Source organism: Meles meles, chromosome 6 (genome assembly GCF_922984935.1).
Source record: "Meles meles chromosome 6, mMelMel3.1 paternal haplotype, whole genome shotgun sequence".
Classification (NCBI taxonomy): Eukaryota; Metazoa; Chordata; class Mammalia; order Carnivora; family Mustelidae; genus Meles; species Meles meles.
Window position 1 is genome coordinate 24,177,030 of NC_060071.1, and position 16,340 is coordinate 24,193,369.

Sequence of the window (16,340 nt, forward strand, 5' to 3'; positions counted from 1 at the left end):
AGACCAAGCCGGCTAGAACCGTCGTCCCAAGAAAGACTCGGCCAAGCGCCGCCGGGATGGGAGGCTGGCGGAACTTCCGCTGCAGGGCCACTGCTCCCCCGGCCGGAGGCTCACGTTGCGGAAGGCTGCCCGGGTGACGGTGAGCCACGGGTTTGCGTGGAGCCGGACCGTGGCGGGCGTGATGACTTTCCTCGTCGTTGGTGGCGACAGCACCTGGGCCCCGTGTTGGCGGCGTCCAGGTTCGGTGGGGCAGGTCAAATCTGGAGGGTGACGCCCTCCGCGACGCCTTGCGCTGGCATGGCAGTGAAGGCGTTCTTGGAGAGGCTCCTTCAGGGTGGGTTGCCGGCGCCTGCCAGCTTCCCAGGGGTCTGTGCTGCCAGTTGGACTGTGGTGGGCTCCAGCGGGCAGAATCCGGGTGGGACCAGAGCTCGGGAGTGGCTCTCAGACGAGGGGCAGGCGAGGCTGCGGGATGTGGGAACGTGCCGACAAGGCCATGCTGCCTGCCGGTCCAAGTCACAGGTGGTTCCGGAGCGGCCTGCGTTTGGGACAGATTTAGGGACCCCAGGCCCAGAGACGTCTGGGTCCTGTGGCAGGCCAGGCAGTGCTCCTGGTCAGAGGCTCAGCCTCCTGTGGCACCAAAGACCTGGGTCGTGCTGCCCCATCCTTGGATGGAGCCTCAGATGCTGGCTGCGCTTGCTTCCGATGGTGCCAGGGAGAGGCTTGGGACAGGCGCGTTTCATGTGAATATTGCGTCTTTGCTCTCAGTTCTTGCTTCTAGCCCGCGGGAGTGTGTGTGTTGTTGCCTCTTGCGGATTGGGTTTGTGATCAGCCCCTCGGGACCTGTGGTATCATTAGACCGGGGTGGGTTTTCTCTATGGAGGAATGGAGAGAATCGGGCCATGGCAAGGAGGACAGCAGCGTTGGGGCGTGCGTGTTGGGAGGCCACTTGTTGCCCCCCTCGCACCCTGGGCTCATTGCTCCTGGGGTGATTGCCCTGGAGCTGAGGGGTGTTCCCTCAGGTTGGCTCAGCGATGCTTCTTCGTGTAGCTGTGCCGTGCACCTCGTTTTCAAGCCGAGTATTTGCTAGATGTGTGATGGGTCCCCTCGTGCAGATGCGGCTGTTTGGGGAGGCCCTCCTGCCAGGGTCATACAGCACAGGAGAGGGCGAGTCGCATGGATGGCCCTGGTGCTCGCTGTGGATTTGCTGCACAGGGCCCGTGTGCACGGTATGCAGGAGACAGGTGTTGTGGTGCATCGTCTACAGTCTCGGCACGTGGGCATGTCACCCCTCTGGCCGGGGAACTGCTCTGTGGCGGAGGGAGACCACCCCCTCCTATAGCAGGTGGCCATGGGTGCTAGCGCTGAGTCCAAAGGCCTGGCTGCTGCCAGAGACCCCAGGGAGGTTGTGCATTCCAGAAGTCCTATGCCCACCAGGCCCAGAGCCACGGAGTCCACAGTATATAGGCATTCATCTTTAGGCCCGGCATCAGCCCCTCATTGTAGGGAGAGGTGGAGTAGATTTTCCCCACTTCTGTCAGTGGCGTGTCCCCTGTAGTCGTGTCCTCCAAGCTGAGGTGCTCCTGTCACTTCTCCCCACGTCCCAGGTGATGTTGGCTGGACATGGGTGTTGGTAGCCATTGGTGAGTCCCATTTGCCTGATTCTCGATCCCTGTCCTTAATGGGGAGCATGGCCCTTTTAGAGCCATGGTGTGAAGTTTGCTTTTATTTGGGAGTATCCTGTGTCTGTGTTAGTGGTTCACCTCTTTCTCCTTCTGCACTGGTCATTCTTTAGTCCTACTGTACCAAGGATGGCTCCCTTGGCCATGCTTTGGCCTAGCCATTTGTTTTCATGAGGGCCGACGTGCCTGAACTCAGTGGCTGTCCCAGCCTGGAGCCCAGTTCTTTTAATGCTCCATGTCCTTAGATGTTCTCAGATTGGTGATGACTCCCTACAAATGCATTCCTTAGAAATCTGAACAAAATGAGTGACAATTTCTACTGTCGTCCTCATTGGAAATGAGTTCCAGAACGTGTTTTTGTACCCAGGCACCCCGAGAACATTGCCACTAGCTCACAGTGCCTGGCACTTTGAGATGTCACCCCTCCGTCTGGGGAACATCTCCATGGCAAAGGAAGACCTGTCCCCTCCAGTAGTGGATGGCCAGCAGGGACCCAGGCTGTATGGTGTCAATGGTCTGGCCACTGTCAGAGAGCCCAGGGTGGGTGCATGTGTCAGTGTTTTGCCAACCATGCAGCTGGAACCCCTCAGGGTCTCTCTGCCACCACCACCACTGTCTTAGCCATGGTCCCTGGCCTCTGCCCCTCCCTTGCCCTTTTGCCTTGACTGTTCCAGGGCTGAGAGGTTTTGGATACAGGATGGGAGGAGGACCCTGGGCCAGGCATGGGCATGCTTCCTCCTTAGCTGCTCTGCATCAGAGTTCACACGGCCCATCAGGCTTGTTGGGCAAGCTCAGGGTCTCTGGCCTGGGCAAGGTTGGTGACTCTGATTGCATCACCTGGGCGAGAGTGTCCACCCTGTAGACTTTGGCCAGTGTGTAGGTTTACAGGGAGACGGGAGGGAGGATCACTGGGCTGTGGCGCATGGGGGCCCCAAGGAAGCCCTGGGTAGAGACCAAGGCAGCTAGAACCATTGTCCCAAGAACAACCTGGCCTTGTGACACCAGGGTTTATGTCTTGTGGATCCCCCATGCTTGGGTTTTGAACAGGGGCCTGGAGGACTACCCAGGGCTAGGGGTGGGGCAGGCTTCTTCATCTGTTGCACGGCAGAGGGCTTATGGTATGCTGTTATGTTTCATTGTGGTTGTCTATTATATTTAGTGTCATTTGGGTCTTGATCTTTTTGCATTTCTGTCTACCCTGCCTGGGACATACCATCTTTTTAGAGTGTGTTTCTTTGCCTCTTATTTCATTTTCCCCTTTAAATGTGTATCTTCTTTTTTTGAAATGCCTGTCATCTTCACTTGCTTACGTAGGATCACAGTATAAATGATTTTTTTTTCAACTTTTTACATACTGGTTATGTTATAGCATTTGTGTGATTTTTCTTTCTCTCATCTTCAAACTTTGTGCTGCAAAATTTTTTGTCTTTTTTTCTTTTCTGTGTTTCCGTATATGCTGTTTATTTTTTTAGTTTTTAGAAATCATGACTTTTTTAGTGACTTAGGCTTTTTTTGTTTCATTTTGCATTTCTCCTTAAGATACTTTTATTTTTATGCGTGTATTTTTTTACATCATATTATTGATCTCCAGTAATTATAACAGCGAATCTTTAGCTAAATGATTTCCTTTTATGAAATATTTATTTTCCTAAATATCTTGGTGTTGATATTTCCCAGTCCTTTTTGGGTTTGTTTTTTCCAGTGGAGTATACTCACTGTGTTTGTCACATTAACTGTGCTTTTAAATGTTTTTTTGTGCATTTCAGGTAGCCATGTTCCTTCAATTGCTAGTGTTCTTGCAGGGCCCTTTTGATGATGACAATCTCATGGTTTTGTGGTCTTATTCTTTCAAGTGTAGTTGTTTTGAATGTTTCCTGAGGCTCTCTGTCCACATTTTATCAAATCTATATTTGGTTACAAATATAAATACTAAAAAAGTAACTTTTTTAGTTTCCGTGGAAGGTAGTAGATTTTATTAAAGTCTATCTCTCTCTCCTTTTTTAAGATTTTACTTATTTAACACAGAGAGACACAGAGAGAGAGAGTACACAAGCAATGGGAGAGGGAGAGGGAGAAGCAGGCCTCCTGAGAAGCAGGGATCCTGATGCAGGGCTTGATCACAGGACCCTGGGATCACGACTGGAGCCAAAGGCAGACCCTTAACCAGCTGACCTACCCAGGTGCCCCTGAAGTGTATCTCTTATATTTAGGTCATACAATGTGTCATGATTCACATTTCCATATGTTAAATATTAATATTCAGATATATGATTACTCATTGTGAATTCAGGAAGCTTTATATAACCAATACATTATACTTCAATTAATTTCACTCATATTTAACTTTTTACATATATACATACCTATCCTTCTATTACTTTCCATAGTCAATTATTTATAAAATGTTAATGGAATTGAACTTTTCTCATTTGTTTTCCAAATATCCTTTTTTTACTGAAATATCAGATGAATAATTTTTGTTTTTGTTAGTGAAATCATATTTTTAGGTTTATATTACCAATGTAGTTTTCTGTTTGACTTTCATTATGTTATCATGTTTTTATGATGTCACATTGAGAATCTTAATTTATCATTTATTTTTGTGAATGTTTTTAGGTTAAGTTCTTTTTTCCAAGATTGGATAAAATCCATTGATTTATACTAAATTCTTTTAATGTTTTCCTCTTTTGTCTACATGAAAATGAGCCTATCTTGTGAGAATTTTGTATCATTTTTAAAGTTTCTTTTTTTACAATTTCTCCTTGTTGTCTGATGATAGCTTTATTTTATTTTGTTTCTACAGATCTTATGGTAACAAAATAAATATGTTTATCATCATAAATTTTAAATCCTTGTGAGACTACTACATCATGATTTTTAATCTTTTTTTTTGGCATCTGCTGAATTTCTCTTCTCTTTCTTTTGTACTGTGAGGCATTATAATTAATTTATGCTCTCTTTTTTAAAATTTCCAGTATTTTTGCTCTTTTCTTCTTAAAATATTTAAAAATAACATAGTAAGTTAATTTATATAGTTAAATTTAATTGTATATATGCAGTGAATTTTGCTGTCTTTTGCTTTGTTGACAAATGTATGATATATATTTTTTACTATAGTTCAAGGTGGACAGAAGTGGGTTTCATATGTTTATCCTTCATGTATTACATAAAGGAGCTCCTCATGTATAGTTCTGCCAAAATATCTTCAAATGCCAATGGAAATTCTCACATCAGTAAGCATTTTGCCCTGAAAACACTGACATTTCTCTCAGGGCATTGTGGCACTTCCATGACAGTGAGACTCTGGCTATTCTAATCAGCAAGATTAGATCTGGGTCATCAGTGATTCTGGTTTCCATGATCAAGTTAGTATGGATCAGTGTCTCCTAGGGTAAGAGAATCCTGAGTACTCAGTGTCTACCATGTGTCTCATTCTGGTGGTTGCTTCTACAAATATTCCTGGATAAATGATGACTCCACAGATGGATCTTGTTGAAATATGAATGCAGTGAGTAACAAAAATAACTTCTATAAGTGAGGTCCAACCCATAGATCATGCTAAAGAAAAACATGGAGGGAAATTCAATTTGGTCCGCAAGTTTTACTGAAAAAAAAAAAAAAAAAAAGTACTGTCGTATTTGAAAAATAACATGCTGGCATGTGCTAGAGGAAATGAACTGTAGAATGGTTTACATAACCAATTGCAGAATGTTACTACAACTTTTGGCTGCCAGTATCTACAAGTCTACAAGACAAGTATCTATAAGTCATAAATAGATCCTGTGGGATCACCACTTAAATGATAAGTTCTGTGAGAAATATCTGTGACTACCTTTGATCCGTTTATATGTTTGAACTGCCAGAATCTTGAGTCATGATCTGTGTCTCTAGTGTGACTGGATTATTAAAATCCAAAGATAGTATTAAATTTTATTTATCATTTTCTATTAAGTGGAACAATTGTATTTAAATTGAAAAATAGGTACCCTATGTACAATCTTCGTATTTTAATTTGCTTGTCATCCCAGTCACTAGGGGTGATTGGACCATTTGTTTACACATATTTTTTTTTCTATAATCTGAGCAAGAAATTTCATATACTTTCTTTTTTTAAATTATATATTTTTTTATTTTTTATAAACATATAATGTATTTTTATCCCCAGGGGTACAGGTCTGTGAATCACCAGGTTTACACACTTCACAGCACTCACCATAGCACATGCCCTCCCCAATGTCCATAACCCCACCCCCTTCTCCAGGCCCCCCTCCCCCCAGCAACCCTCAGTTTGTTTTGTGAGATTAAGAGTCACTTATGGTTTATCTCCCTCCCAATCCCATCTTGTTTCATTTATTCTTTTCCGATCCCCCAAACCCCCCACATTGCATCTCCACTTCCTCATATCAGAGAGATCATATGATAGTTGTCTTTCTCCGATTGACTTATTCGCTAAACATAATACCCTCCACTTCTATCCATGTCATTGCAAATGGCAAGATTCCATTTCTTTTGATGGCTGCATAGTATTCCATTGTGTATATATACCACATCTTCTTTATCCATTCATCTGTTGATGGACATCTAGGTTCTTTCCATAGTTTAGCTATTGTAGACATTGCTGCTATAAACATTCGGGTGCATGTGCCCCTTCGGATCACTACGTTTGTATCTTTAGGGTAAATACCCAGTAGTGCAATTCCTGGGTCATAAGATAGCTCTATGTTCAACTTTTTGAGGAACCTCCATGCTGTTTTCCAGAGTGGTTGCACAAGCTTGCATTCCCACCGACAGTGTAGGAGGGTTCCCCTTCCTCGACATCCTCACCAGCATCTGTCATTTCCTGACTTGCTTATTTTAGCTATTCTGACTGGTGTGAAGTAGTATCTCATTGTGGTTGTGATTTGTATTTCCCTGATGTCGAGTGATGTGGAGCACTTTTTCATGTGTCTGTTGGCCATCTGGATGTCTTCTCTGTAGAAATGTCTGTTCATATCCTCTGCCATTTCTTGATTAGATTATTTGTTATTTGGGTGTTGGGTTTGCTAAGCTCTTTTTTTTTAAAATTTTATTTATTTATTTGACAGACAGAGATCACAAGTAGTCAGAAAGGCAGGCAGAGAGAGAGGGGGTAGCAGGCTCCCTGCTGAGTAGAAAGCCTGATGCAGGGCTAGATCCCAGGATTCTGGGATCATGACCAGAGCCAAAGACAGAGGCTTTAACCCCCGAGCCACCCAGGTGCCCCGAGTTTGCTAAGCTCTTTAGAGATTTTGGATACTAGCCCTTTATCTGATATGTCATTTCCATATATCTTCTCCCATTCTGTCAGTTATCTTTTGGTTTTGTGAACTGTTTCCTGTGCAAAAGCTTTTGATCTTGATAAAATCACAATAGATCATTTTTGCCCTGCTTCCCTTGCCTTTGGCAATGTTCCCAGGAAGAAGTTGCTGAGTCTGAGGTCAAAGATGTTGCTGCCTGTGTTCTCCTCAAGGATTTTGATGGATTCCTTTCTCACATTGAGGTCCTTCATCCATTTTGAGTCTATTTTCATGTGTGGTATAAGGAAATGGTCCAATTTCATTTTTCTACATGTGGCTGTCCAATTTTCCCAACACCATTTGTTGAACAGACTGTCTTTTTTACCTTGGACATTCTCTCCTGCTTTGTTGAAGATTAGGTGACCGTAGAGTTAAGGGTTTATTTCTGGGCTCTCTATTCTGTTCCATTGATCTATGTGTCTGTTTTTGTGCCAGTACCACACTGTCTTGATGATGACAGCTTTGTAATAGAGCTTGAAGCCCGGAATTGTGATGCCACCAACTTTGGCTTTCATTTTCAATATTCCTTTGGCTATTCGAGGTCTTTCCTGGTTCCATAAAATTTTAGGATTATTTGTTCCATTTCTTCAAAAAAAAGTGGGTGGGATTTTGAAAGGGATTGCATTAAATATGTAGATTGCTTTAGGTAGCATAGACATTTTCACAATATTTATTCTTCCAATCCAGGAGCATGGAACATTTTTTTTAAATTTTTATTTGTTTATTTACAGCATAACAGTGTTCATTGTTTTGGCATCACACGCAGTGCTCCATGCAGTACGTGCCCTCCCTATTACCCAACACCTGGTTCCTCAACCTCCCACCCCCCCCACCCCCCCCGCCGCCCCTTCATAACCCTCTGGTTGTTTTTCAGAGTCCATAGTCTCTCATGGTTCATCTCCCCTTCCAGTTTCCCTCAACTCCCTCTCCTCTCCATCTCCCCATATCCTCCATGTTATTTGTTATGCTCCACAAATAAGTGAGACCATATGATACTTGGCTCTCTCTGCTTGACTTATTTCGCTCAGCATAATTTCTTCCAGTCCCGTCCATGTTGCTACAAAAGTTGGGTATTCGTCCTTTCTGATGGAGGCATAATACTCCATCCACATCTTCCTTATCCATTCATCCGTTGAAGGGCATCTTGGTTCTTTGCACAGTTTGGCGACCGTAGCCATTACTGCAATAAACATTGGGGTACAGATGGCCCTTCTTTTCACTACATCTGTATCTTTGGGGTAAATACCCAGCAGTGCAATTGCAGGGTCATAGGGAAGCTCTATTTTTAATTTCTTGAGGAATCTCCACACTGTTCTCCAAAGTGGCTGCACTAACTTGCATTCCCACCAACAGTGTAAGAGGGTTCCCCTTTCTCCACATCCTCTCCAACACACGTTGTTTCCTGTCTTGCTAATTTTGGCCATTCTAACTCGTGTTAGGTGGTATCTCAATGTTGTTTTGATTTGAATCTCCCTGATGGCTAGTGATGATGAACATTTTTTCATGTGTCTGATAGCCATTTGTATGTCTTCGTTGGAGAAGTGTCTGTTCATATCTTCTGCCCATTTTTTGATATGATTATCTGTTTTGTGTGTGTTGAGTTTGAGAAGTTCTTTATAGATCCTGGATATCAACCTTTTGTCTGTACTGTCATTTGCAAATAACTTCTCCCATTCTGTGTGTTGCCTCTTTGTTTTGTTGACTGTTTCCTTTGCTGTGCAGAAGCTTTTGATCTTGATGAAGTCCCAAAAGTTCATTTTTGCTTTTGTTTCCTTGGCCTTTGGAGACATATCTTGAAAGAAGTTGCTGTGGCTGATATCGAAGAGGTTACTGCCTATGTTCTCCTCTAGGATTCTGATAGATTCCTGTCTCACATTGAGGTCTTTTATCCATTTCGAGTTTATCTTTGTGAACGGTGTAAGAGAATGGTCGAGTTTCATTCTTCTACATATCGCTGTCCAGTTTTCCCAGCACCATTTATTGAAGAGACTGTCTTTTTTCCATTGAATATTTTTTCCTGTTTTGTCGAAGATTATTTGACCATAGAGTTGAGGGTCCATATCTGGGCTCTCCACTCTGTTCCACTGGTCTATGTGTCTGTTTTTATGCTAGTACCACGCTGTCTTGGTGATCACAGCTTTGTAGTAAAGCTTGAAATCGGGTAACGTGATGCCGCCAGTTTTGTTTTTGTTTTTCAACATTTCCTTAGCAATTAGGGGTCTCTTCTGACTCCATACAAATTTTAGGATTATTTGCTCCAGCTCTTTGAAAAATATCGGTGGAATTTTGATCAGAATGGCATTAAAAGTATAGATTGCTCTAGGCAGTATAGACATTTTAACAATAAAATTATGAATGAAAAGGGAGAGATCACAACTAACACCAAGGAAATAGAAACAATCATCAGAAATTATTACCAACAGTTATATGCCAATAAGCTAAGCAACCTAGATGAAATGGATGCATTCCTGGAAAGCTACAAACTCCAAAATTGAATCAGGAAGAAATTGACAACCTGAATAGACCGATATCTAGTAATGAGATTGAAGCAGTGATCAAAAACCTCCCAAAAAACAAGAGCCCAGGACCTGACGGATTCCCTGGGGAATTCTACCAAACTTTCAAAGAAGAAATAACCCCAATTCTCCTGAAGCTGTTCCAAAAAATTGAAGCAGAAGGAAAACTTCCAGACTCTTTTTATGAAGCCAGCATTACCCTGATCCCCAAACCAGGCAAAGACCCTACCAAAAAGGAGAATTTCAGACCAATATCACTGATGAATATGGATACAAAGATTCTCAACAAGATCCTAGCAAACAGGATCCAGCAGCACATTCAAAAGATTATCCACCATGACCAGGTGGGATTCATCCCTGGGTTGCAAGCTTGGTTCAACATTCGCCAATCAATCAGTGTGATAGAACACATCAATAAGATAAGAGAGAAGAACCACATGGTCCTCTCAATTGATGCAGAAAAAGCATTTGACAAAATCCAGCATCTGTTCCTGATGAAAACGCTTCAAAGTATAGAGATAGAGGGAGCATGGAACATTTTACCATTTCCTTGTGTCTTCCTCAATTTCTTTCATGAGTACTTTATAGTTTTCTGAGTATAGATTCTTTGCCTATTTGGTTAGGTTTATTCCTAGGTATCTTATGGTTTTGGGTGCAACTGTAAATGGGATTGACTCCTTAATTTCTCTTTCTTCTATCTTGTTGTTGGTGTAGAGAAATGCAACTGATTTCTGTGCATTGACTTTATATCCTGACACTTTACTGAATTCCTGTATGAGTTCTAGCAGTTTTGGAGTGGAGCCTTTTGGGTTTTCCATATATGGTATCATATCATCTGCAAACAGTGATAGTTTGACTTCTTCTTTGCTGATTTGGATGCCTTTAATTTCTTTTTGTTGTCTGATTGCTGAGGCTAGGACTTCTAGTACTATGTTGAATAGCAGTGGTGATAATGGACATCCCTGCCATTTTCCTGACCTTAGCAGAAAAGCTTTAAGTTTTTCTCCATTGAGAATGATATTTGTGGTGGGTTTTTCATAGATGGCTTTGATGATATTGAGGTATGTGGCCTCTATCCCTACACTTTGAAGAGTTTTGATCAGGAAGGGATGCTGTACTTTGTCTAATGCTTTTTTCAGCATCTATGTAGAGTATCATATGGTTCTTGTTCTTTCTTTTATTAATGTATTGTATCACTTTGCTTGATTTGCAGATCTTGAACCAACCTTGCAGCCCTAGAATAAATCCCACGTGATCGTGGTGAATAATCCTTTTAATGTACTGTTGAATCCTATTGGCTAGTATTTTGGTGAGAATAATTGCATCTGTGTTAATCAAGGATATTGGTCTGTAATTCTCTTTTTTGATGGCATCCTTGTCTGGTTTTGGGATCAAGGTGATGCTGGCCTCATGAAATGAGTTTGGAAGTTTTCCTTCCATTTCTATTTTTTGGAACAGTTTAAGGAGAATAGGTATTAATTCCTCTTTTTTTTAAGATTTTATTTATTTATTTGACAGACAGAGATCAAAAGTAGTCAGAGAGGCAGGCAGAGAGAGAGGAGGAAGCAGGCTGTCTGCAGAGCAGAGACCCCGATGCGGGGCTCGATCCCGGAACCCTGGGATCATGACCTGAGCTGAAGGCAGAGGCCTTAACCCACTGAGCCACCCAGGCGCCCCTAATTCCTCTTTAAATGTTTGATAGAATTCCCCTGGGAAGCCATCTGGCCCTGGGCTTTTCTTTGTTTGGAGATTTTTGATGACTGTTCAGTTGTGGTAGTTTATATGTCTCCAGGAATGCATACATTTCTTCCAGATTGTCAAATTTGTTCCATAGAGGTGTTCATAATATGTTCTTATAATTGTTTGTATTTCGTTGGTGTTGGTTGTGATCTCTCCTCTTTCATTCATGATTTTATTTTATTAGCATTCTTTCTCTTTTCTTTTTGATAAGTCTGGCCAGGGGGTTATCAATCTTATTAATTCTTTCAAAGAACCAGCTCCTAGTTTCGTTGATTTGTTCTATTGTTTTTTTGGTTTCTATTTCATTGATTTCTGCTCTGATCTTTATGATTTCTATTCTCCTGCTGCGTTAGGCTTTCTTTGTTGTTCTTTCTCTAGCTCCTTTAGGTGTAGGGTTAGGTTGTGTATTTGAGACCTTTCTTGTTTCTTGAGAAAGGCTTGTACCGCTGTATATTTTCCTCTCAGGACTGTCTTTGTTGTGTCCCGCAGATTTTGAACCTTTGTGTTTTCATTATCATTTGTTTCCATGTATTTTTTCCAGTTCTTCCTTAATTTCTTGGTTGACCAATTCATTCTTTAGAAGGATGCTGTTTAGTCTCCATGTATTTGGGTTCTTTCCAAATTTCCTCTTGTGATTGAGTTCTAGCTTCAGAGCATTGTGGTCTGAAAATATGCAGGGAATGATCCCAATCTTTTGATACTGGTTGAGACCTGATTTGTGACCCAGGATGTGATCTCTTCTGGAGAATGTTCCATGTGCACTAGAGAAGGATGTGTATTCTGTTGCTTTGGAATGAAATGTTCTGAATATATCTGTGATATCCATCAAGTCCAGTGTGTCATTTAAGGTCTTTATTCCCTTGTTGCTCTTTTGCTTCGATGTCCATTTCTGTGAGGGGAGTGTTAAAGTCCCCTACTATTATTGTATTATCGTCGATGTGTTTCTTTGATTTTTCTATTAATTGGTTTATATAGTTGGCTGCTCCCATGTTAGGGACATAGATATTTAAAATTGTTAGATCTTCTTGTTGTACAGACAATTTGAGTATGATATAGTGTCCTTCCTCATCTCTTAATATAGTCTTTGGCTTAAAGTCTAATTGATCTGATATAAGGTTTGTCACCCTAGCCTTCTTCTGATGTCCATTAGCATGGTAAATTGTTTTCCACCCCCTCACTTTAAATCTGGAGATGTCTTCAGGTCTAAAATGAGTTTCTTGTAGGCAGCATATTGATGGGCTTTGTTTTTTTTATCCGTTTTGATTCCCTGTGTCTTTTGATTGGGGCATTTAGCCCATTAACATTCAGGGTAACTATTGAGAGATATGAGTTTAGTGCCATTGTATTGCCTGTAAGGTGCCTGTTACTGTATATTGTCTGTTCCTTTCTGATATACTACTTTTAGAGTCTCTCTTTGCTTAGAGGACCCCTTTCAATATTTCCTGTAGAGCTGGATTGATGTTTGCAAATTCTTCTTTTTATCAATGATAGCCTGGCTGGATATAGTATTCTTGGCTGCATGCTTTTTCTCGTTTAGTGCTCTGAATATATCATGCTAGTTCTTTCTGGCCTGCCAGGTCTCTGTGGATAAGTTCACTGCCAATCTAATATTTTTGCCATTGTATGTTATAGACTCTTTTCCTGGACTACTTTCAGGATTTTCTCTTTGTCACTAAGACTTGTAAATTTTACTATTAGGTGATGTGGTTTGGACCTATTCTTAACTGATTTTGAGGGGGGTTATCTGCACCTCCTGGATTTTGATGCTTGTTCCCTTTGACATATTAGGGTAATTCTCTACAATAATTCTCTCCAGTATACCTTCTGCTCCCCTCTCTCTTTCTTCTTCTTCTGGAATCCCAATTATTCTAATGTTGTTTCATCTTATGGTGTCATTTATCTCTCAAATTCTCCCCTTGTGGTCCAGTATTTGTTTGTCTCTCTTTTGCTCAGCTTCTTTATTCTTTGTCATTTGGTCTTCTATATCACTAATTCTTTCTTCTGCCTCATTTATCCTAGCAGTAAGAGCCTCCATTTTTTATTGCACCTCATTAATAGCTTTTTTGATTTCAAGTTGTTTAGATTTTAGTTCTTCTATTTCTCCAAAAAGGGCTTTTATCTCTCCAGAGAGGTTTTCTCTATTATCTTCCATGCCTTTTTCAAGCCCGGCTAGAACCTTGAGAATCGTCATTCTGAACTCTAGATCTGACATAGTACCAATGTCCGTATTGATTAGGTCACTAGCCTTCAGTATTGCCTATTGTTCTTTTTTGTGTGTGTGTGTTGAGTTTTTTCACCTTGTCATTTTGTCCAGATAAGAATATATGAAGGAGCAAATAAAATGCTAAAAGGGTGGCAAAGGCCCCAGGAAAATGCACTTTAACCAAATCAGAAGAGACCCCGAATCATGGGGGTGATAAAAGGGATAAAAAGAAGTTCAGAAAAAAAAAAATTAAAAAAAGCAAAAAATTTTAAAAAATATATAAAACAGAAAAAAATATATATATTAGACTGGTGACTAGAACAGGGCCACCCACTTAATTTTGGGAGTATTTTGGTCTCTTACAAGAAACTACCTCCCAAAATTTAAAAAAAAATGAGAAACATACATAAGGGTAAACACAATGAAGGGATGGGATATGCCTATAAAAATGAAAAAAAAATTTAATTACTAAAAAAGGAGTTGATAAAGAAAGTTGGTTGGGAGAATAAAGAAAAAGAAAGTGGAGAGATTTTGCTCAGGCTGGAGACTAGAACAAGATCGAAGCTAGATTTAGGGCATATTTTGATCTATGAGAAGAAGTTGTACCCCAAATTTTTTAGAAATAAAAACCCTATGTGTATACAAAAAATAAAGTTAGATACAATGAAGGATAAAATATGACTATAATAATGATGGTTCAAAAAAGATTATTAGTATTACTATTTTATGAAAGGATTGTTAAGATAAACTAGTTAAAAATGTTAAAAGAGGAAAGGGTAAAAGTTAAAAAAAATTAGAAGAAGAAAAAAAATTAAATTAAAAAATTAAATTAACTGTAAGACTAAGGAATCATGGGGAGAAAGCCATGAATTCCATGCTTTGCTTTCTCCTCCTCTGGAATTCTGCTGTTCTCCTTGGTATGTGAACTTGGTCCTGGCTGGATTTCTTGTTGATCTTCTGGGGTAGGGGCCTGTTGTAGTGATTCTCAAGTGTCTTTGCCCCAGGCGGAATTGCACTGCCCTTATCAGGGGCCGGGCTAAGTAATCCACTCGGGTTCACTTTCGGGAGCTTTTGTTCCCTATGCTTTCAGTATAGTTCCAGAGGATGGGAATGAAAATGGCAACCTCCCAATCTCCCGCCCAGAGGAGCTGAGAGCTCGGTTCCCCTCTACTCAATGCGCCCTCCGAGCTCACCCAGACTGTGACCGGTTCAAGGTAACCCCGAGTTGAGAGCTCACTACTAGGCTCTGTCTCTGTAGCCGGCTTCCCCGCTCTAATACCTGTGTGCTCTTCAATACTCAGACACCTCCGATCCTTCTGTGATCCCGCAGGATCTGGGGCCATGCTGACTCCCCGTGGGCTTCACCCCAGTTTAGCTCCTGGAGCGATGTCCCTCAGTGGAGCAGACTTTTAAAAGTTCTGATTTTGTGCTCAGTTGCTCTGCCGCTTGCCGGGAGCCAGCCCCCCCAACCCCGCCCCAGTCTATTTTCCCATCGCTTTGGATTCACTTCTCCACCGGTCCTACCTTTCAGAAAGTGGCCAGTTTTCTGTTTCTAGAATTGTTGCTGTTCTTCTCTTCGGTCTCCTGTTGGATTTGTAGGTGTTCGCAATGGATTGATAAGCTATCTAGCTGATCTCCTGCTACCTGATGTAGTCTCAGCCTGCTACTTCTCCGCCATCTTGGCTCCTCCCCAAGAAATTTCATATACTTTCAAGTGATGGCTTCAACTACATGTTAGATTTTTAGATGTGAGATGATTATATTTAAAATTATTGGATTCTTACATGAATTTCATTGGCCACTTTCATATATCATCAGTGGGTTTCTAATGTGTTTAGAGATACACCCTAGTTATAATACATGATTTTGCATGAGGTGCTGGGAAATTTTGAGAAAAATATCTTAGAAGCAATTATTTCCGTACTACTTTGATCAAAACTTGAGTATAGTCATTCTTTTTTTTTTAATTTTACTTTTTTTATTAAAATGTATTCAATGGTTGCTAGGAATAAAGCTGATCTCAGGTGGCATAAAAAATTTGAGTATAGTCATTCATGTCATCAGATGGTCCAATGACTATCCATTATGAACTCTTATAACGTTTTATACTAAATATTTCACTAGGAAAATTTTGTTTTGCAACTTCTCTATTTTCCTATGGTAATTTGTAGACTGAGTATACTATTAGAATTCCATGGACTTTCATCACTGCACCAATGAAGTGCTTATTTTGAAATGCTCCCTTATCTGGAAAGGAAAGAAACAATTGACCCCTGATGGAAAACACAGTTTATAGTGAGTTTATGTATCTCTCTTATTTTTTAAGTAATCAATAATTTAATTGAGTTGGTGGGTAGTTAATACAAACTATTATCAGCATTAATAATCCATTGGATTATATGAAGCTTCAGTCTCCCTTATTTTTCATATTTTATTCTTTCCCCTACTTAAAAAATTCAGAAACATCCTAGAGGAATAATAAATTAGTATATTTTTACATAAAGGTACATAGTACGTCCTGTCTTTTGCCATTTTGGCAGATGGTCATACACCTTTTAGATTTCCACATTTGTAATTTTACCACAGGCTAGTGTGGACCAAAAACTGGGTTTCATATAGATGGTTTATTCCTTCTCCTTGATGTATGACATGAAGGAAAGTATTGGGAATAATTCTGCCTCCCATCCTTAAGGGTCATTGGGAATTCTAACATCAGTAAGCATTTTGTCCTGAAAGTGCTGACATCCCTCTTTGTGAATCATAGTAAGACTGGCTACGCTAGTCAGACGTGAGGCCGGGTCAGCATTTTCCAGGTTGATAGAATCCTGATTGCTCTAGTGTCTGTCACATCTCTCATTCTAAATATCTATTTTATAAATATGTCTCT

At 41.0% G+C, this 16,340-nt stretch overlaps 1 protein-coding gene and 1 non-coding gene across 2 annotated transcripts in view; both read left to right on the top strand.

Annotated features, from left to right (window-relative positions):
- LOC123943846 overlaps positions 1-16,340 on the top strand; it is an 83,749-nt gene that overhangs the window by 26,920 nt on the left and 40,489 nt on the right. The gene's annotated exons all lie outside the window — the stretch shown is intronic.
- LOC123945141 lies at positions 1,933-2,025 on the top strand. The gene has a single exon (XR_006819058.1). It is a non-coding gene; the product is annotated as a small nucleolar RNA SNORD116 (small nucleolar RNA).